This window comes from Ascaphus truei, chromosome 5 (assembly GCF_040206685.1).
Source record: "Ascaphus truei isolate aAscTru1 chromosome 5, aAscTru1.hap1, whole genome shotgun sequence".
NCBI classification, from domain to species: domain Eukaryota; kingdom Metazoa; phylum Chordata; class Amphibia; order Anura; family Ascaphidae; genus Ascaphus; species Ascaphus truei.
This window is the reverse complement of record NC_134487.1, coordinates 77,287,286-77,311,139: the sequence shown is the minus strand read 5'-3', so window position 1 is coordinate 77,311,139 and position 23,854 is coordinate 77,287,286. Positions and strand designations below refer to the sequence as shown.

The 23,854-nt window shown below is 41.8% G+C and overlaps 1 protein-coding gene across 23 annotated transcripts in view; it reads right to left on the bottom strand.

Annotated features, from left to right (window-relative positions):
* NRCAM (neuronal cell adhesion molecule) overlaps nt 1–23,391 on the bottom strand; it is a 258,232-nt gene extending 234,841 nt beyond the window's left edge. For 15 of the 23 annotated variants that reach the window (XM_075600041.1, XM_075600049.1, XM_075600055.1 and 12 more), the window contains exon 1: nt 23,179–23,391. The gene's annotated coding sequence lies outside the window, so the exon portion shown is untranslated. The remainder of the gene's footprint in view (nt 1–23,178) is intronic. The other 8 variants (XM_075600059.1, XM_075600067.1, XM_075600053.1 and 5 more) reach the window with 3 other exon arrangements.
* Between the last annotated feature and the right edge of the window lie 463 nt (nt 23,392–23,854).

The window sequence follows — 23,854 nt, the reverse complement described above, 5'->3', positions numbered from 1 at the left end:
GGGGGTTCCCTCTAAGTCACCAAAAATGCAAGTACCTCTATAGCAACTTTATGGTATTTCCTCCAGGTCAGACATATGTAGCCCCCTTCCCTATGCCTAAGGGAACTATGCGGTCAACTACGCATGCTGCTGTACCTGTCTGCTAACAGGAGGGCTAAGCCTCCGCCTCTGGGAGCCTGGGGTGAGCTCTTTCTCTCTATGTGTAGCGACTCCACTTATGAAGGATCCCAGCGTTGGCTGGAACCAATATACAGTAATAAGTAATACACCACTCATATGTTTATAACTAAGCTTTACTGTACACACACTAAACACAGATAACACAATAAACGGTACCCACAGTATAACACAATGAACCAAAATGTGGTGGCTCCCCCAAAGTACTGAGGGTGCCGTGGCACCAATAACACCTGGTGTCCTGTCCCAGCAATCCCACCCAAATGTGAGGTAGCGTACCCCCTGTAGATGTAGGTGCATGTTGGGTACCTGCCTCGGTACTCCAGTACCCAGGTGCTGCTTGGCGTGGTGAGTTGGAGCGGATCCCACATAACGGGGCCTCCAACACCAATCCACACTCTCCTAAGGGTCCTGATCCTCCTCTCAGTGTAAGCTCCAGCCAGAGGGTCTCACACAATGTTTCAGAGTCCTGTGGCCTGGTCCCAGGCCGCAGTGCGCAACGTGGATGTCCGGTCACCAGTGCAGTACTACTAACACTAATGGGAAGAGTCCCTATCTAGGGCCTTCCCTACAACACTCCGTTACTATGGCTCAGGGCCTAACTGTGGCCTAGGGGAAGTATCCAGGCCTTGCCCAGGAAACACTGTTCCCTGGACACTGCCTTCTGTTTGGTCGCCTCCATCTGACTGAGCACGCTGGCTCCTTGTTCAAAAGGATATCCTGTCCCTTTCGGGCTGCTTCAATCCGATTGGCTGGGACATTGTTTTGATAAAGCACTTGGCGTGTGAAACGCGTTAGAGTGTCAGCTTCGGTACTGTTTTCTAAAGACTAAATAAACACTTCCTTTTTGGTCATCCCGTTTTTCTCTTGTGTTGGCTGTGCATCGGCATTCTTCTCCACCGTGGATATCTCTCTCTACCATTGGCTGGGACAGCCCACCTGATCTCCATCTCCCCGAGGATTCTAGAACTCGTAGTCCCGCTTCAGGCTATGCGGAGCCAGTCCAAGATGGCCACCATGCTATTCCCGCAAAGCGTTCTGGGAATTGTTGTCTCTATGGGCTTTTGAAGCCATTTTAAGATGGCCGTCGCTCCGATCGCAACTGTGCATGCGTGGCAGTCCGAAACGGCCGACACCACCTCTCCCCACTCGCGCAGAGCTCGGCGGGCAACCCAGCAGTTCCCCTTCACCGGAGGTAAGAAGGGGGACTCTGCTACACATATAAGAGTGGGGCCATTTTGTATGTCTCAGTGATGCTATGTTATTAATAATAATAATAATAATATGTTCTTGTATAGCGCTGCTAGTTTTACGTAGCACTTTACAGAAACATTTTGCAGGCACAGGTCCCTGCCCTGTGGAGCTTACAATCTATATTTTTGGTGCCTGAGGCACCGGGAGATAAAGGGACTTGACCAGGTTCCCCAGCTTCAAACTCAGTGCCAGTCAGTGTCTTTACTCACTGAGCCACTCCTTCTCCCTTTATTGATTTCCATGGTTACGTACAATATTCATTCCAGGTTATACATTTTTTATTATTTCTTTCCCCAACAACTAATCATGAAGAAGTTGAAACCCTTTCAAATGTTGTCAACTATCATCAATTGGATGCTTCAATAAATCACAAGATGGTTGAAATATATGCATGTGCATCTTTGTTTCTAACATCTAGCACCTGTTAAAGCCATCCTAACTCAAGTCTCTGAAATAGCAGCTCATTGTTGCATTTCAGAAGACAACTGAAATTATCAATGTATCTCCAACTAAAATAAGATTGTAAAGGGTTATGTTGCACTATATTTTTCAAATTAACATGTAGTGGGCACAAAATGTAGGTTTACTTTGTTTTAATTAAGAATGTAGATTAACTCAACTGTGGCAATAATTACTCATGTTTAGAAACACCACATTCTAATTTGTGCATGTCTTTACTTCAACTGTATTACATTTCTAGAGTACACTCTAAAAAGTGTACAAAAGTGAATTCTGGGAATATTAATTATATCAAAGACCAGTTTAGCACAATGTTCATTTTGATCTTACAATCAAGATTACTTGTAATGAATAGAACTCAATGCTATTCACAGACCTCAAGTTTCCATGAGACTAATGTTACTACAGAACAAGGATGTTAACAGCTCTCATTTCCCTGCTAGGGAGTGGCAAACATATAGCATTCACCAAAAAGAATGCTAATAACATTACACAGTCACATAAAACAACATCACACAGTCACCAGCAAGTTATCTTAATGTGTACAGTTCAAAGTTGAATTGTTGAGATCAAGAACTAGAAGTATGTTAAATACATTGGAGGGAGAAAGAGAGGGAGGGTGAGGGGAGAGGGAGGGAAGGAGGGTGAGGGGAGAGGGGGGGAAGGAGAGTGAGGGAGGGTGAGGGGAGAGGGAGGGTGAGGGGAGAGGGAGGGAAGGAGAGAGAGGGAGGGGAGGAAAGGGGAGAGAGAGGAAGGGGAGAGAGGGAGGGGCGGAGAGGGATAGAGAGGGAAGGGAGAGAGAGAGAGAGAGAGAGAGAGAGAGAGAGAAGGGGAGAGAGGGGGAAAGATGGGAGGAGGAAGAGGGGGGAGGAGGGGGAGGCATATAGGCCTATTCTAGTAGCTCCAAAGTGTGACAAACTGCTTTAAAAGTGCACTTTAGAAGAGGATTGCTTGCTTTACTATCCTGTAAGCCATTGTCGTATGTCTAATACGTGTCTAAAAGACTTTTTAAGAATTCAATTGGATTGTCAAAAAAGCCTCCAACTCACATTTCCAACTATTCTCGTAGCTACGTTATGCAAACTGCTTCTAATAATGCGCATTTTTTTTACACCACCCAAAGAATGGCGAGATTGGTATTGCAAGTTACATCTACAGCCTGAAATATGGGTTTGGTTAAGAAACCCATAAGTCAGAGTAGGGGTAGAGTTCCGTGGTTGGGTTTGCATTTGGCTTCCTGTGTATGCAGCAGTGCTATGTACCCTACTGCAGCTTTGTAACACAGTGCTGCACTATCAATGCTCCCAGTGCTTGTGTATCACAATACCTATGTAGAGTGCACACTAGCTACTTCCCTGACAGGGTTATATTCATTGTGCATCTACTAAATCATTTTCATACTAGTATTGTGAGAATCAACAGTTTCTCTAATCTACTGTGCTTCACACTAACTATGACACTACCTGGTCATCTAGAGTGATTGCACATCAGAACTGAACAGTACACTTTTTAGGTTTTAAATATATTTGTTATGTTTGCATTTTTCAACTATCATTAAATAAAAGTTTATTATTTTCATTAGTAGGGCTGAGTGCATCATATAGGGTTCTTTCCTCTCTCCTCCTACTGCACCGACACACTTTATTCGAGCAAATACCCAGTATGTACCTGGCAGATACCTGGAATGCGCCGCTCCTCACCTCTGACAAGCCCCGTTGCGTTTGCCTTCCCAGCCTGGGTTCATGCCTGGCTGACGGGCGGCTGATCTGTTAAATGATAATGATTAGGATTTAATAGGCTGCAATGCTTCGCGTGTCTACCAGATGGCATAAATTCATGAATTGTAATGCAGTATATATATATATACTGTGCAGTATTGCAGCCAGCGGGAATAAAATGCTTCAATCCCTGCCTGAAAATAACCCAATGCACTCGGGCAGAAAACAGTCACAAACCTCAATACACCCGGGTATACCCGAATTCGTGGGACTAGCCTTGCTCGAATAAAGTGTGTCGCCAGTGTATACGCTAGGGGTAGAGTTAGCACCACTTCAGGTCATAACACCTGTAAGGCGAGTACAATCCGGGCGTTTGCCACATTTTTTAGACGTGGTTTACAAGAAGCCGTTTATAATAGCGAATACCGTTTTTTCACACATTTCATTCCACTACTTCTGTACATCTCAAAACGTGAGGTTTTGCAGTAACAACTTCAGAACTACCAGAATAGGCCCCAGTGCTTTCAGAGACACATTTATATCTAGTTTTGTAGCATGTGCAGCATTATCTTATTTATCAAATGTTTTACAAGGGCGTAATACATTGAGAGTTACCTCTCGTTATGTCCTGGGCACACAGATCTAATTATTATACATGGTTGCATTATCTACATATAAATTATATTTCTTACCTCAGTTTGCCTATAAATCATTCAACGAAATAAATAACTACATAAGTGAATTTATAAAGGGTTGTGTGTGGATGAGGTGCAAAACAGTTACCAACGAAAACATGGGTTTCGTTTTTCTAGTGAGAACTGCCATGTTTTCAATCTGAGACTCAGCCGACACCACACCCCCAGTAAAAACGAACAGCTAACTAATCAGTAGGGCAATAAAAAATACACTTGATTCTTACAGTTGAAATGTAAATTTCGTTCTAACCTGATCCCAAGACAGAGTGAGAGCACCGTGACTTGTTATCTGCACAAGCTTCGTTAGGCTAAGGCCCCGCTCCCAGAGTCAGCGCACCCGCACTGCTGACAGGCGGTGCGCTGAGATACACAGACCACGATATGCGTTCTGTAGGGAGCGGTAGCCGGAGCGGGAGGTGGGCGGGAGTGGGAGGTTTTACAGGGAGGGGGCGTGGCTTGAGCGGAGGGACCCGCTACTCTCCCCCCCCTCCCTCCACGGGCTGCAGGAGGGACCCGCTACTCACCCCCCCCTCCCTCCACGGGCTGCAGGAGGGACCCGCTACTCTCCCCCCCCTCCCTCCACAGGCTGCAGGAGGGACACGCTACTCTCCCCCCCCCCCTCCCTCCACCTCTCCCTCCACGGGCTGCAGGAGGGACCCGCTACTCTCCCCCCCCCCCCTCCCTCCACCTCTCCCTCCACGGGCTGCAGGAGGGACCTGCTACTCTCCCCCCCCCCCTCCCTCCACGGGCTGCAGGAGGGAGCTGCTACTCTCCCCCCCCTCCCTCCACGGGCTGCAGGAGGGACCCGCTACTCTCCCCCCCCCCCTCCCTCCACGGGCTGCAGGAGGGAGCTGCTACTCTCCCCCCCCTCCCTCCACGGGCTGCAGGAGGGAGCTGCTACTCTCCCCCCCCTCCCTCCACGGACTCGGGCTGGAGCTGCTACACACACACACACGCAGGCACTCATACATACACACATACACACACACACACACACAGGCACTCACGCACTCATACACACACAAGCGCGCACACACATGCAGGCACTCACGCACTCACACACACACACAGACAGAGGCAGGCACTCAGGCACACACATACACACACAGACACAGACAGGCACGCACGCACTCAGACACACACACAGACAGGCACTCACCTGCTTTCACTCCACACTCCTCCCCGCTTCCCGAAGCCTCTCTTCCTCCCGAAGCCACCCCTCCCCATTGGCTCACAGCCACACCACGTGACGCGTCAACGCTAGGAAACACCATTCTCTTGTGTCTCCTAGCGGCTGACGCGCCACAGCGTGTAGTCAGCTGTGCCGCCAGGGGGGACCGGGACCGGCTCGCGAGGATTCCCCTGCTGGTGGGGAACACGCGACTTAGCCGCCCGCGCCAACGAGCGCAGCGGGACCGAGGCCTTATTTATCAGAGGGTACTCAGGCAAACCTTCCTCTATAACCTAACCTCTTTTCACCCTATTCAAAACACATGCATTCATTGCATGAACATAAACTACCTGCCCAATGAACAGAGTAGAGTATTTTTTTGTGAACAGAATAGGAGAAAAAAAAAGAAAAAAAGAAAACAAAGGGAAAAACAGTGAGATAAAATAGAAACTTTACCTGAAGCAGAGACAATATCCCAGATATCAAAGTGTGGAATCACGGACCAAAAAAATGCAAATAACCTGTCTGACACATGTTTTAAAATGTATTGATTTACAAATGTAACCATATACTTTAAGGAATTTATATTTACATTTAATCTATAATAGTTTCCAGTTGATTATTTTAACAAACAAAACGGAAAAACACAGTTAAAATAAAATCATACAAATGTAAAACAATAAATTGTACAAACTGTATAAGACGACTACCCCCTACAGCAATCCAACATCCACTCCTACTAAAAATAACTGCCTATAATGTTCTCTCAACATAAAATACACAGGGCTAAAAATTACTGTACTCGGCAGCAAAAAAAAAAAGAGAGAGCGGTTTTACACACAGTATTCCTTAATGTTCTGGTAATAGTCAGTCAGACGTTAAAGCCATTCTTTAAATAATATAATTATGCAACAATTTGATGACAAAAACAGTTGATTCTATAGTTGTGGGGTGAGAAATACACTTGCCTTTTCTCCATTTCTACTTACAAGTACAGTAATTGCACTTCTTCCATGCTTAGATAGTGTCTTCCTTGTAAATGCTGAAATAGTTGGCAAGTTATACCAAGTACATAAAAGTGGGATAGAGTGTGATTCCACTGAATAACAATACAAGGATTAATAAGTGACATTAAAAGTGTAAATTGTCATTTTGAAAGACTGTGTAGGAAAGGATATTACTGTAAAGGGCTGATTTCGGAGATATATCTGGGTCTGGCGCGATCAGCGGGTTGTTCCCAACATAGCTATATGATCAAATGGGCAGAAGATTTGAATACAGAGATCGATAGAGAAGACTGGGAGGACATTTGGGAGGTAGCTGCAAAAACGTCAATCTGTACCACTATCAAAGAGAATATTTATAAAATTCTATTTCATTGGTACCTAACCCCGAGCAGGCTGGCTAAGATCTTCCCCGGGTCCCCGGATTTGTGCTGGAGGGGATGCGGGCAAAAAGGAGATATGGTTCATATTTGGTGGAGTTGCCCAAAAATTCAGGTATTCTGGGTCATGATACAAAGATTGATCAGAGAGTACTTGGGGGTGGAGGTTGAGGTGGAACCGCTGACCATGGTGCTGGCCAAACCAATAGATGAATTAGGAACGGCAGAAAGTAAGATGATCACTCATGTAATGACAGCTGCCCGCTGTGTTATTGCGGCTGCCTGGAAAAAGGTAAATGCACCTTCTAGGCAGACTGTCTTACGGAGACTAAGGGAAATAAAGATGATGGAGCTCCTCACAGCACAGTTGAACCAGAAAACTGACAAATTTCACAAAATTTGGGAAATATGGCCAGGAAACTAGGGACCCCATATAAATAAATACAGAAATACCAGACAAATGGGCTCGTTCTACCCCCCCCCCCCCTTCCACCCCTCCCACCCTTCTTTTTCTTCTTTTCTACGTTCTTCTCTTTCCTTTGTTAAGCTCATGAGAGACACGTGTTATATCAATTATTTTATTTCAGATGACGAACTGTTAATGCTCTTTGTTGTATGGACAAGTGACACTGTTAAAACATCATATGTATTCCAAGACTATATATTTGTTATGTCTCTCTAAAACAATAAAAATAAATTGAAATAAAAAAAAAGTGTAAATTGTCAATAGTTGCTAAATGTAAAAAATATTTTCAATAATGTAAATGTCACCAACATAGCTTCATTGCTTTTATGTTTTGGAGTTCTAGCCATTTCCCTATAATTTATATAAATCAATATTACACAATTTGCTGGAAGAAAGAACCAGTAGAGCAGGAACGATTGTTAGTTCTGGAGGATCATTACCAAGTACACAACTGTGTAACTAGTATTATGTAACCACTCCCAGCTTCACCATGCAAGGCCAGTAAGGCCGTGCTTATAGTCCCGGCAACAGCGACACGATGCTGACGTCCCGCTGCGGTCGCTGAAAAAATCAAATTTGAATTTACTTCCAGCGATCGCGGCCAAGCCGTCGCTCCTACTATAAGCACACGCGACGGATTCAATACATTTGTTTTGATGCAACGTTGCGTCGCCGGCACTATAAGTGCGGCCTTACATCCTCACATTGAAGAGACCCAGAGGTCGAAAAGCTGTCTGTGAGTTGGTTTGCTGGACATGCACTTCTTTAACTTAAGCTTTGATTTCAAAGCCGTGTAACACAGCATGCAAACATTTAAGGGGGTTCATGTTAAAGAGGGTAAGAAGCAAAAAGTGACACACTAAAAGTGACACACTAAAAGTGCTAATTTGCATGTCATTACAGCAGAATCCCAGCTTTGTAATTATGATGTAATGTGAATTTGGGGACTTGCATGATATATATATATGAATGTGTGTGAATGTGGTCATAAGTATTCTTTATTATTGGTGGTTGAGAGAAAGTATAAAGAAAGAAGCCAGAGGTGCGAGTCTAATGTTGTAACATCTGGAAACGTGAATTATATATGCAAAAGTATCCTGATATCCACATAAAGATGATGAATTTTTACAAATTAAGATTATAGATACAAAAACTATGACCAAAAAGAGAAGCTGGTGGGTCTCTCGCTTCACACACTAGGGGTCATCTGTACTATCCTATTGTCCTATGGCAATATATATATGTATATATTTTAAACACATTATCAGAGGTTATATACTAATAACCATATTTCCATTATTTCTTTTGCATGATATTTTATGAGGTTGAAGTACTAAGATTGAAAAAAATAAGACAATTTTAAGCTTTACAGATCCCTGTGAGACATAAAGAAAGACAGAGTTCTTGGGTCAAGAACTAATTATATATGTATTGAGTCTCACAAGGAGATAATGTGACCTGCTGATAAAAAGACACCAATAAGACTAGGTCCCCAGTGTCCGCGGCTGCACGGAGACAGCATGTGCGGCACACACAAGGTACGGCCCTCTATGGGGCTGGCCCCAGTAGCTGCCTGCGTGCCCCTGCACAATGCACGATCATGTTTTGTAAAGACAAGGATTTTGGCTTTTCATGTGGCCGGAGGGCAGGCCACGTCACAATAATATATTATTGACCATTAAAAAGGTAAAACAAATAAACCCCAATGCACATCCAATATGACAAATTATTTGGTTAATTTCTATGTTTTGTCTTCGCATAAATATGGATCATTTAGTTCAACCTTTTGTCCAAAAACCCAGGAAGCCTGCAACCCAATCAAGGTAGAGACCCTTCTAGCAGGCTCCTACATTAGCAATGTTATACTGTGTCCTTTGTATTTCCTCCACTGCACCGAGAAAAGAAGAAACAAATCAATGATCTAGTATACATACATACGGTATATAATATTCTGGGTCTGGGTTTAGAGTTTGCTAATATTGTGAATATCTAATTTACCATAAAAAAATAATAACTACACAATGGGAATCGAAGAATCTGTCCATCCTTCCAAAAACTGATGGCATTTTTTTGTAAATAAAAAACATGACGAATGTGGAACTACTAAACTTTTTTCTACTAAACACACGCTTTCTTTGGGATCACTATTTTGTTGTTTCTGTAGTTCAGCGTGGCAGCTTTATTTATGGTAACAGCTGACTGAGAGGCTAACCCAATAATGACCGAAGTGGCCGGTCGGGATGTTTTTGGCAGAAAGCTCCCACTGGCATCAATGGGGATTTTATTCAAAGTGTCCCGTTTCTCTCTTTATTGAATTAGCCTCTTAAATATTCCCTGCCATTAGTAAGTACTTAAGAGAGTATGCCCTATTTAACTTACAAAATATGTAAATGACCTCCTTAAACAAACATGAGCCTTGAAGAGAAAATGGCAATCACTTTTATTGTTGTTTGGAATAGTAATTAAGCTTTTTTTCAGTAGGAGTGCTGGATTGCTCGTTCTAACCCTTACAATAACTGTTGAATTGGAAAAAAAAAAAAAAGAGTAGCACTCCATTTTATATTATATTAAACCTGGATTTCTTCTCCAACAATTCGATCCCGCTGTGAGGTCCTGCTGTGTATTACAAGCTAGTTAAAGCCGCAGGTTACATCTCATTATAAACACACCCTCACAATGACATAATTTCAATGAATGCACACTAGATCCCAATCAGAGGACCAAACTCCAGAAGATGGAGAATGACAAGGCATTGTGGTCATTATTCTGTAAAGTGCAAATAGTGCAGAGTCTAAGTTAATAGTGCTTTCTGTGTGATAGGACCGGATTGGAGCTATTCGCACTTAAAGAGTGTTTACACAGTGCTATATCTTAAGTGAGAATAGTTATGGGAAGTGAACCCTGCTAAGCTTCTAAGTCACCATGAGTATAGGCAAACTTTTAAGAATGAATAAAACCAGCTTATATTTGTAGATATTTAAAAAGCATGAATAAGAATGATTTAATGTATTAAGTAAATATGTTGATTGTATGTATTCATTTTGTTGCGAAGAGGGACAGCACCTTTGATTAGTTTACAAGGTAAAATTAACAAAACAGTATATACAGCAAATCTCAATGTCTCTGGCACTAGGGTAAGCTGTGGTCACGCGACCGCGGCGACTCCGGTGAAGGATTCCCACTGGGGGCTCCAACCCAGAAGCATGGACACCCCGCAGTGTGACCGCTGCAGACACTGTCTCCAAAGCCGAGGCTCTTTGCTTTTCCAGTGGTGGCCCTGGAGAAAGTAAGTCTTGCTACATCTGTAGGCTACAGCAGAGAATACTAGCATGTAAAGGTGCAGTTCCACCTAACAACATATATTGAGATGGTAATAAAGTAAACCCCTTTAATATATACCATGTTAATATTAATAATACTTAATATTTTGCAGTTTGCAGATTACAACAAAAATGGCCATTTTATTAGGCACTGTACCTTTAATATATAATTTAATATAGGTGGATAATATGGACAATTGGATATTGGAACATATCTGGTTTAGGATTTGAGTGTAGGAATATATTATTTATTGTGTTCAATTTTGACACATGTTGACATGATATGTTTAGCTTATAAAAAATTGAAAATGGTTACATAAAGCAGTTGACGACGAGACTCACATTTTTATAAGTCCTTCAGTACTGTGTCTATCAAACAACTACATTTGTGTTGTACATACCTGTTCTGCAATGTGTTTCATGCCTTATCCTGCTCTGTGGAGGTCACACAAGGAAACCAGACATAAAACAGGGCATCTTCAACATCGCTCACAGCTTTACTGTTAGATTCTATCCACTGCATTTCTTTTTTGTTGGAAAGTATCCCAGATAGGACATGGGTAGCAAACTCCAGTCCTTAAAAGCTGCCAACAGGTCAGTTTCAGGATATTCCTGCTTCAGCACAGGTGGCTCAATCAGTGGCTCAGTCTTCGATCTTGGTTTAATTACTGGTGTGATTACATTTAAAAAAATAAAAAATAACACACAATTGGAAAAGTCCTGTACGTAAAAAGTGGTTTCTTCAGGAGAATATATATGATGCTTTTAACACTTTATTCGCCCAAAACATCGTTTTGACCTAGTAAAAGTCCTTACTAACCTACAACACAAGAGTATCCTATAACTCTGCTCAAGAACATTTATACGCCATATTTAATATTAAACTAAACAAAATGTAGACTACCTTAAGCTGCAGCGTTCTATATGTTCCTAAGGCTGCACTAATAGTGCCCGGTGACGGCGACACCGCACCAAAACAAATACATTGGATCCGTCACATGCGCTTATAGTAAGCGTGACGGCGACAGAGCTGCAAAAAATGTTGAAGTCAGTAGAATTTGATTTTGGGATAGACAGTCGCCACGTGTGACTATCTCTACACCAATCACAGAGCGCCTACTGCACTCTGTCCGCCCCCTTCGTGATGTCACTGGCCGTGTCGCCAGCGACATCACTCCAAACCTAAGTGTAACTTTCGGAGACGGGTGACTATAAACGCGGCCTTACCCAGAGTTTTCCATTGAGCTCAAGGACTGGCATAAAAAGAAAAAGTCTTCGACTGAGCCACTGATTGAGCCGTCTGTGCTGAAGCAGGGATATCCTGAAAACCTGACCTGTTGGTTGCTCTTGAGGACTGGAATTGGCTACACCTGAGATATGATGTTTGCTAACTGCATTCATCAGAGTATAAATTCATTTCAATTTGGAACAGCAACCATGCTTTCTTGTACATTGCTACCGTACCATCTGTCGCATCAAGTATCCCCAGATCTAAAAATTCCAGTGAACACACTCAGCACTCCAACTATGTCATTCAGATTTCGACAGTCAAGCTTGAATTTCTTTTCAGTGTTCTTCAACTTTGACCCGGCTCTACCCCCTCCTCCAGTGAAAAGGGACAGGACAACAGCCCAGCAAGTGGGACACGCAAAACAGACAGTCTTTGTTCACTTTTTTTCTTTCCCTTTTCTATTGAGGTAAATCGTTGAAAAAGCTTATCCAGTCTTTAAGTGACTCACATAGAGCAATACGCCAACTTCAATCTACCTTACAGAAGGTCGTGACAAAACCTAATGATATTTATCTGAAGTTTGAGAAAGTTTGTAGCTTGACGAGAATAATACGATGAGCAGCAGAATGAATTATACATGTGTCCTACCACTGGTTTAATAGTAGTACAGTACTTGTAATAGATTCTTCTTATAATAACATGTTTGTTGGCTCTAATGCAGGTGTTCTCAACTACAGTCCTCAAGGGCCCCCCCCCCCCCAACAAGTCAGGTTTTAAGGATATCCCAGCTTCCTCATACGCCACGTCACAGACTGAGCCACCTGTGCTAAGCAGGGACTGATTGAGCCACCTTTGCTAAAGTATGAATATCCTAAAACCCTGACCTGTTGGGGGTGGTGTGGGGGGTCGTAAGGACTAGAGTTGAGCACCACTGCCCTATTGGAATACATTAAGTACACATCATATATCCAACAGTACAAACAATAGTTTGACTAATTCAGAGACTAAAGTGTACTGTATCGTCTCTGCAAATGTATTTGTTGTCCTTAGTCCTAATAAATGTGGTGTACAGTGGCATGGGTAATTGTTTCAAGTTAGAGGGATTCTAATTCAAATACACTGTTTTATAACGAAGCAATGTTATTTTGTTACATAAATTATGACACTTTATAGACTTTAAAAGCTGCAGACAAGCAATATGACCAAGCAATATACTACACGTGTGTTTAAAAAAAATAAAAAATCAGTTCTGTACTATGAGAAAATACTTCTAGCCTTTTTTTAAACAATGCTCAATTACATTTTTAATGTATTATAATGTAACAAGCATTTTCTGTTTCTATAGCAACCATTTACAAAGTCACATGCCCTTCCTATTTTGAAACAGTCTCTGGCACACACCCTTTTTGAGCCCTGCCCTCTCTCTAGCAGTACACCGATTGAATCTAGTGACTGCCTGGTCACATGGTCTTCCCCACAGAACTTTGTCATATTAATATGCAAATGCATTCCACCTACTACAGAATACTCCTCTGCAGCCATTTAGTGAACCCCCGAGCCGGATCTTCGCCGATCGATCACAAGAGGACAGATCGATTGGCAACTTAGCTAATTACGTATCTTTTTGTGGATTGCATTGATGCACATATTAAAAGGGGAACAAGTTTAAATAAATTAAAAAAAAAGACGACAGCTTGGACTGCCGCTTTAAAAATATGATTTCAATTCTGTGAATTATTAATGTACCTTGTGTCCCATTAAATGAATCACAGGTTCAATGCTAATAACACAACAGCTGGTTTGGTAAAACATAGCAGTTATAATCTTCACTCAGGGTGGTACTAACCAGGAAGCTGATACAGTATAAGCGTTACATTTATGTGCAATTGACTTCTCTTTGTATACATTTACTTGCCACTTCAACTGATCCATAATTAGTCAGTATTTATTTTAACAATGTTTTATGTGTTGTCACGTACATTTTTTACTTGAAAATCTCGGTGTAGTTACTGGTGTGATTACATTTAAAAAACACAATTGGGGAAGTACGCTAAGTAAAAAATGGTTTCTTTAGGAGCATATATGATGCTGATCATAACAGTTTAGTCGCCCAAAACATTGTTTTAACATTGTAAAAGTCCTTACTACCTACAATATAAGAATATCCTATAACTCTGCTCAAGAACATTTATACACAATATTTAATGTTAAATTAAATAAAATGTACACTACCCCGAGCTGCAGCATTGTATATGTTCCTTATCCAGAGTTTTCCCATGAGCTCCGGAATAAAAATAAAAAAAGCGATACCACCAATACTTCTCCCAGGATCATGTCATGTCATGTTACCCCCATCTTTGTTCAATTCCCCCATGTATTAAACCAGCGATATGGTAATAGATGTTAGGTGTTAAGATTAAACACTTACAAACTTATTCTATATGGGGAATTTTGGCCGAAAACGGCTTAATCGGCTGATTTGACTAATATAGAATACGCCCCTTAGATTTGAACAGTTTGAACACATTTTGTTCCTTTGAAATAATATGGAGCAATACTAAAGACAATAGGTGTTGCTAGTGAATATCAATGCAAACAACTTACTAGTTTCGAACTGCAAATTCTGGTATCTAAAAATTGTGTACAGAACTAAATGTGACATTTTTGTTTTAAAGAATTACACTGTAGGTGTTTCAGTTAGGCTGCACATCTTCCATGTACTGTAGATCAGGGGTGCGCAAACATCTGATGCTGTGCTCCCCAGCATCCATTCCCTTGGTGTCCGTGTCCCCCTTAAGTGGCCTCTGCAACCGCCGAGCCCCCCCAAGAAAATCCTGTGCCTCCAGTTTGCAAACCCCTGGAGAAGAAGGAACGCCCTTCGAACCACGTAGGGTTGCCGAAGGACCAGTTTCAGGAGCGCAGTGAATCACCGGAAATGACGCAGGATGCCGGCGGGAGATGCAGTCGAAGGAGAGAATTCAAGCGCTGATAGCTGGTTCCCATGTTAAAATACTAATTCCATCTATGTGAGTGTAAACCTATTTTTTACATAAATGTTGGACTTTTTAAAAGAAAGGCTTCAGAACTCATCTGTATCTATTTGGGAGCGGAGGAGTTAAAAAGAAAGCTTTACGTGCCTGGGTGCATGCACTTACACTTACACGTAAGTGCATATGTCACCAATCTATCTTTACAGAGTTGCAAAGACGAGTTTCACTATCTTGCTTTTCTCTGTTTTATTTGGAGGTGCGCTGATCCCCCTGAACAAATATTCAATCCAAGAACAGGGAACAGTTCTTACTTCAAGCAGCACCCTTTCAGTAGTTTATTTAGTATATTCAGTTTAGACACGATTATTTTGAGCGCTTCTTTATTGTGTTATAGATCAGGGACGCGCAAACTGGGGGCCATGACCCCCAGAAGGGGTGGGAGATTTGTCTGTGGGGGCGCGGGCGGTTGCAGGTAGGAGAGGGGGGCGCGAATCCGGAGCAGACCAGATAGGGGGGCGCAGCAGGAAAAGTTGGCGCTCCCCAGTTACAGATCAAGGGTGCGCAAACTGGGGGGGGGGGGCGGCGCTTACAGAGGCCCTGCGCTCTTCCCCGCAACATTTAAATAAAATGCCTGGGGAGCGTGCAAGGCCTCTATATGTCTCTAACCTCTGGTGACGCGTCGCCTTGACAATACAGTCAAATGACATCATGACGTCACATGACGCCACCAATACCGGAGGAAAGGTAAGGGGGGCGCATGCAGAGGCGGTGCAAACAAAAAAGGTTTGTGCACCCCTGCTCTAGATTGTAAGCTCTCACGAGCAGGGCCCTCATTACCTCTGTATGTGTTTGTGCATGTTTGTTCTGATCTGTATTTGTATGCAACTCTGTACCCCCATTGTACTGCGCTGCACAATATGTTGGCGCTTCACAAATAAATTACAATAATAAGAAATGTGTCCATTGATATGAAATACATTCATACATTAAATAAATGTGTTTGTTGGCTTTGGACCTACAGAATGATAGCGCAAATGACATATGCTACATATTTCAAATACTCAGCCCACTGAAAAGGATTTCAGATTCATTACATATTGCATTGCTTATGACCTCCCACAGTATTCCCTCAGCCTTCACTGGCTAAAGTTTTTTTTGTTTTTTTTTTACCATGCTTTCACTTTTTTTTATAGTTATTCAAGACCTTTTCAAAAAGAGTTTAAGGTTTGTACCATGGTCACACCCTTAAGTACCAAGTGAATGTTAAATGGAGATTAAAATATCTTGTTTTTTCCATTCGAGTCGCTGCTTTTCCAGGCAAGTAAAAGACATAAAAGTATTAAACATAAAGGATGACCGTGAACAATACAGAGGAATTCCCTCTCTATTGAGATGCAAACTATGCTTGTTTATCATTGCTTTTTGATACCGATTCTGTAATTTTAACTCTGAATATCAATTTGCTGTGATCTTTTCTATTTCTAATTTAAACAGCATTTCAAAGAAATTCTGAAAGAGTCCTCTATTTTTGCTTTGAAACGTATGAGAAAAAATGGTTCAATTATGGTGACACCAAGTCGCCTTACAGAAAATTACTTTGTAATTATAATTTGAAAGCTTGATCTTATTCTACTAAGCTAGACATTTAACATGGTAGAAATGACCTAGCACAGGGCTGGGTAGAGCTCAGTATATTAAGTTAAGGATAAAAGTATCTGCTGCTGTAATTATACTTAACACACATTTGTACTTGCAAAGACTACAAAAACAGATATTCTTGGTTTCATTTTCACAGGCAGACTTTTGCACTCTGTATTCTGCCTTTTCTCCACAAAAGGGAACACAGTGGACAAATTCATATGCAAATCCGTTCTTTATTGTCTTAAAATTAACCAATTAGCTGCTAGGTCATCCATCTGGCATCAAACGTTTTAAATGTTAATGAAAAACGTGCTAAAGATTTAAAACTTCTGAAGCACTACAGACATGTAAATATTGGTCAAAATATACTTTTCTTCGAACGATGTGTTACTATAATGGCTTCCGTCAATAAGTTTCTCTTTCACTTGCGTTTTTCTGAGCCCACTCAACCTTGTGAATTCCCATTCATACTTCCCTTCTTGAAGCTTGAGCAACAACATATCATTAAATACAGAAGCAATAGGAAGTTATGCCTTCATTAGTACATCAAAGCAATCAATGCAACATAATGCTCTCACAGTTATACTATTCTCAGCGACATAAACTATATTTCCCTGCAAATGCAGTTTATACAGTGGGTCGGTTATTTCTTGCCATGTGGACTGTGCCCTTTGAAACACACCTTTTAGAATAAAACCTGAAAAACAATTTATACATCTTAAATTACAAAATAAACAATGAAAATAACTTGGCTGAGTGCTTTTATTCTGTTCTAGCCTCAATTGCTTAGAAAACCATAAACAGTACAATCTTACAATGGATTTTCTGTTCCAAAACTTAAACTTTCCACTACTGCAGCACAGATATAGATTTTGGCATGGGTCTTACACATTGTAACACACAAAACTCTCGACCACCATAACCACATCTAGCGTGAAGGGCAGCAGCATAATTCATTTTCTGCTCCAGGGCAGCACATTGAGGGAACCTGCTAGAACCATGTGACTCTTTAATTAATGGGTGAGTTGTGTACATGGGAAAACCTGGATACTAGCTATAGCTGACACATAGCAGTCATTTTATTTTGTTTTTACTATTCCATGAGCATAAACAACAAACCTATAATAAAATGTACATGTAAGGCAGTGAGAGGTAAACATTGTGGTTTGTCTCTTTTGATGGATAGATCTTCCATGTATTGCAAACATTCCCATCATTTAATAATAATAGAATGTTCTTGTATAGCGCTGCTAGTTTTTTACGTAGTGCTTTACAGAGACATTTTGCAAGCACAGGTCCCTGCTCCGTGGAGCTTACAATCTATGTTTTTGGTGCCTGAGGCACAGGGAGATAAGGTGACTTGCCCAAGGTCACAAGGAGCCAACACTGGGAATTGAACCAGGCTCCCTTGCTTCAAACTCAGTGCCAGTCAGTGTCTTTACTCACTGAGCTGCTCCTTCTCCTTCTCCATCGCCATCTCCATTTAAGTGGTCAATTCTCAGAGCACCAGAGGTTACTGCAGCGCAACACGTACCAGTGACTTTCATATTTTGTATGATTTACATATAATAAACATAGACAGTGTGTCTCAAACACTGTTATCAGTGACCACTATTTGAAAGTAATACTACAGAATAAGTCTTTTAATGGACTACAGTAGCCTTTTGTTTCTGCAAGTGCATGATAATACGTCAGGAAAAAGGCGTAAAACTTTAGAAGCCTTCTAGCTAACAAGAGATGCCCTGGTGTTTGTGCATGTATGAACACATTTTGTGTGGGCCTACAGTATATGCTCAATTTGCAGTGCCTTCCTGAAAGCTAAATAGAGGATCAGGCAGTGAGTCAGAAAGAAACATCTAGCCTGACATTTATTCTGCTCCTTCCTCCTTTCATATTAAAAAAAAATAAGAAGAAAGGTCCTTGCTAGAACTGAAACGCTAATGCGTCTCTCTCGACACTCCACTGGAAATAGTATCTCGCCTTGGTGCAAACCGCTGGGGACTCGAATACAGTAAAGTTGGAAGCAGGCACTTAAATAACATAAAAATAAATAAAGTTTATTGCAAAACAATCAACATTTTGACTCTCTTCAGGAGAAGGTTTCGAAAATGGCCGCACTATGAGGGCTAGCTGCTGTGCCAGACAAACTGGTAAATGCAGGAAGTGGTGTAAGTGCATGAAACATACACTAAAAATACCAACACTGAGAAAAAAGTTGTTCATGAAGCTGTTTTTAGTTTAAAGCTGCAGTTCAAACAATATCCTACATGGGTGGGTTTTTTTTTAATAAATCAGTTCTGTACTATGAGAAAATAGCATTTTATTTATTTTTTAAAAACATTTTTAAAGACATTTTTAAGGTATTCTAATGTAACAAGCAGTTTTGTTTCTATAGAAACCATTTACAAAGTCACATCCCCTTTCCTCTTCTGAGACAGGCGCTGTGTCTTCATTGAATCTTATGTTATGGACGGAAAGCCAAGAATTCCTGTAGAGTCGTGATCTATCCCCAACAATACAATCAGCTATCTCTGCAGTGATAAGCCTTAAAATAGATGCAGGGTCAGTATATGGAGCTTCAGCCCATCGCTGCCAAAAGGGTGATGTTTGCTAGCCCATGTGGCAGCAAAGAGGTTAAAAACATTTATACAAAATGTGCTATGACATTTTTTTAAGAATAGAGTACTGTATTTGGGATTTTACATTAAAGATGGAGAACATAACTAGTCATTTTAACCTTGTCAGTGCTGAAATGGACAGCAACGCTTTCAATGTGCAACAGTGACTACCAACTGAAGCAATTGACAATTTCATGTTTTTTCCAGTAACTTGTCTTCTATAAAATTGTTGCTTCCTAAGGGGTTACTGCAGGTACTGGTTAATGTGTAAACTGGACCCCACCCTGTGTTGCCATAGGGATCCTAACATCACATTGGAGTATTTAGGATAGGAGGAAGATTCTGGAAAGGCAGGTTCCTGGAGGACAAGAGTAGAGGAGCCTTGGGAAGAGTAGATAAGGATATGTCCATAAAGTTATAGAAATGCCCCTCTTATTTATTATTATGTTGTAGATAGGGACAGTTCTAGCAGAATCCAGCAGGTGCGAGAGAAGGGAAAACGAAACGCCACAGAGGGTTCCAGACAGAGAGTTCCCGGGTGTCGGCGAATCGGCTCTACCCACAGATCCGTACAAGTATTTGTCTCAGTGTGGAAGTGGCAGTTCCCAAACAGGAAAGGGGTACAATCTTCAACTGCTTAGAACCGTCCAGGATCCCAGTAAGGGCCCAGGTTAAAAAGGGTATAACGAATAAAGATGATGTTGTTACTACAAAAGTTCCTGCCACCCATTATTTTCACCATTGCTACCTCATCGCTGGGCCACCTGAATCCAGCATCTTGAGTCAAGGTAACGTATGCTGAGGAGCCAGATATTGTACACCAATGTATTCTCCCTAGAAGCCGGGCAAGGAGGGTTACAGAAACTTAGAGAGGTAACTAACATTTAGCAGCTGTCACTGAATCAGGAATGAGATAGCTTTTCTACCTTGGCTTTTAAAGAAAAAGCTACAAGTAGACATCAAAAGCTGTAACTTTTTTTTTTTAAACAGCATAACAAAACTATTTTGTCATTCTAAAATAAAATAGCAGCATGACAACATAAAAAAAATCCAACCAGACAGTTAGTTGTTACTTCATATGTGCTAATGGTGTTAACATGACAAGCTAGTTCTGCATACTGTATGTACTAATGTTAACATGACATGTTATACTTCACTTCGGTCATCAATTCATACGATACAAGATACCAGCATCAACCATAGATCAAAAGCACACACATTTAACTCACCCACTTTTGTAATGTATTTAATATTGTTGTGCAAACAAGGTACTGTAGTGCCAAAGTTCATGGAGGTGCCTGCATAACATGGATTGTATTATTAACCCAGTTGCTGCTGGACATTGAACAAGCCACCAATATTTTGCTCTGCAGCAGCTGTTTTGCATTTTACATTTCTGCTTATTCACAACACTAAAGACACAGCCGGCAACAAACTGCAGAACATTACGCTATCAACCTTCTCACTGTGAATGAGGACACAGAATATTCTATTACGCTAATGTGCTAATGTGTACAAGACGGGCTGAATGTGCTACATCTCTTAGAGAAACCATCAAACTGCACTTTGGCTGTTATCAATCAACAAAGTAAAATTGAGAATCCTGTCTAGACCAAAAGCCTGCTTTCCTTTCTGTGTCTGGGAGATAAACTGATACAGTACATCACCTGTGAGAACACCCTGCGGTCCATGGCTGTATTAGCAGAGGTGGGAGTGGCAGACAGAACACAGATAAGACAACTTGAGACATTGAGAAGGGAAAGGTGAAGGTATAGGGATAAATGTATAGATTATAAACAGGCATGGAGGAACTATTTTTTGGGGTGCGGGTGCTGTTCATACGAAATCAGTAACATACATATATCATGTAAAAATGTATAAACCCAGGGGGGTGCTACAGTCTCCGTACCTCTAGTTCCAGTCCCCATATAGATTTTGAGCAGACCCACTTTTTTTATTTTTATGTCTTCTATCTGTACATTTGTATCTGAAGTCCTCTATATTAAAATACCTCTGCATGTCACATTGTTTCCATGCTTATCCTATACAGCACTGCACGCACTGTCAGTACAACAGTATATGTAATGAGAACATGACAACACTAAACAAGACTTGATTATGGTCACAAAATTGAGTTTCAGCTAAATCCAGTAACCTTTAACCCATGTCCTGCTATATGAGTCTGTCATGCATTTATGTGTTTCTGGCCTCTGTAGCAGGAACTGGACTAACATTTTTCTCTGATGGAGCGGCTACAGCAACCTGCTAATAGTCTGTCTGGCTGTGAAAAACGAGTTTCTCTAAAGCCAATAACATGATGAGTAGGGTAGCAAAACCATAGGCATTTCAAACAGGCAACTCACTGCCCTCAGGCAGCACAATGGATAACCTTTATAAAGCCATAAAATAAAGGGCAGGGATTGATCATAAGCAGGGAAATAGATGTCTCAAGAAGTGACATGCATTATTGAAAGCATATACCATACACATTATAAATTGTTTATTATTTATTTACGGTACATTCTAATCAGCATAAAAATGTAATTTTCTTGTTAGTGCAATTCAACTACATTATTTCTATATTGTTGTTCTAAATCAAAGATGGACCATAGTCATCATCGGTGGTTTCATCTTTTAGAGTATAGTATGTGAGGCATGCTGCTTCAAATCACTTAGTCACAGGCAAGTGTCACCTGTAGTACCATTGCCACATCATTAAAAGTCTCCTTGTTACTGTCCAACACCCCTCACAAAGACTGCCAGCCAGGTAGCTGCAGCACAGGGAAATAACCAACTATATGGTGCTATACCAGTGTTTTTCAACAGGGGTTCCACAGGCATCCCTAAAGGTTTCCCTGCAATATTCAGGTCATTGGAAAATGGTACCAAATAACAAAGAATTTACAATGCACCTGATCTCCGACACTATTAGAGAGGGTTGGGGTTCCACAGAATTTCATAATATAATTATAGGGTTTCCTTAACTAAAGGTTTAAAAAAAAAACACAATGCTATAGAGTAGTACAGATCAGTGAGATCCTATACTGCATCCATTGGTAATGCCACTTGGTGTATACAGGCTGAGCAACCTTTTAAAGCCCCAGGCTGCTAGCAGGGTTTTTGTATCTCATTTTACCCATCTTTTGCTTTCGAATTTGATCAAATTAGATGAAAATTGGGATCACATCATTTTATTGGCTTGATCAGATTTGTGGAAGGACCTGAAAACCACACTGTTCCTGCTTACAGGCCCTCTGTCATCGCCTCTAGTATAGTGCAGTGACAAATGGTAAAACCCACTAATCTCCTGTACTGTAATGTAGTGTAGCTCACAACATTGCACGGGAAGCAGTGATGGAAACATCCAGCAGTGATGGAGCAGGGTGGCTGCTGTTATACGTTACATACTCGATGCAAATGAGGAGCTCGCTAGAAGTACAGCGACCCTCACTATCCCCCCAGGAAACCGCTCATCAGATGTGTGTGTAATTAAGCTGCTCAGTGATCGATCGCCCCATATTAATATTCACATGCTCGTATGAAACCGCATTTGTACTTAGATCAGCGCACGTTCAGCATTGAACTTCCTAATAAGAGATAAATGACTCCGTAAATCAGGACATTTGTATGGGGGGTTGATGGGGGGGGAGGGGGTTCGATCGCCTCGTTTTTAATTGCACTCCATGCATGGCCCATCGCTTACATTGCAACCAGGATGGAGGTCATTAAAGTTCCTAAGAGATCGATTTCTTACATAAGACATAAATTAAGGTGGGATGATCGGAGACTGCAGGGGTATGACCACGGCTGCTGTGCTGTGTATAAAGTAAATGTACTGTACAGCGCTAGTTCTTCCACAATCAAAGGATTGCTGCCTTTAAGTCGCCCCAAAAAATGCATCTGTTGCCTTGCAGCACATCTATCTCATTGGGGGGACATTGCAATACCACTGACAGCTCAACTCCCCACCCACCCAGAGACACTGTGCAAGTCACTGTGTGCAGGTACATTCAGCCTTAATGCGGGTTACAAGGAGTATGCATGCTCCCCTTACCTCTTGGGGGATGCTGCCAGCTTGCACTGATGGTTGGATGTGATGGCTGGCGTCGGGTGCAGTGTATTGATAATAACGCTCTCTCCCTGAGGCTGCTCTGCCCTCCGGAGCTCCCGCAAGCTCACACACACCGAGCCGCCTCTGCAGACTTCAGATCAGACCATCAGCATCCTGCGCGCGCGCCACACTCACAGCCTCCCTCCAACAGAGCGCGCGCCGGCATGCCCGGGATCACAAAAGCGCGTGCACTGGGAAATGGCTCGTGCCCGACACCTGGCAAACGACGCGGGGGGGGTGAGCTGGTGAGTGGCCACGCGCTGCTGTTTGACCAGCGCGCGCTTATCTATGTGCATTGCTGTGCCACCGGCTGGGTGTACCGTGCCAGTATACTGTACACAAGCTGAAGTGCTATTGCTATCACATAGATGGGGTGCCACGATACCATGCTAGGTGGAACAAACGTTGTCAAACAGGTGGTAAAGCTATGCAGACACCAATGATACGTTGTATATTGTTGCTATGGTAACAGAAAAAATAGGTTATTTGTAAGGCTGATTCAATAACAAAATGGACGTCTGGGTTTGTAAATTATTAATCACTGTTACTCTGTACCCCTCACCACCAAATCATCTGTTTTTTAAATATTTACCTTCCTCAAAAGAATACAGCATTCATC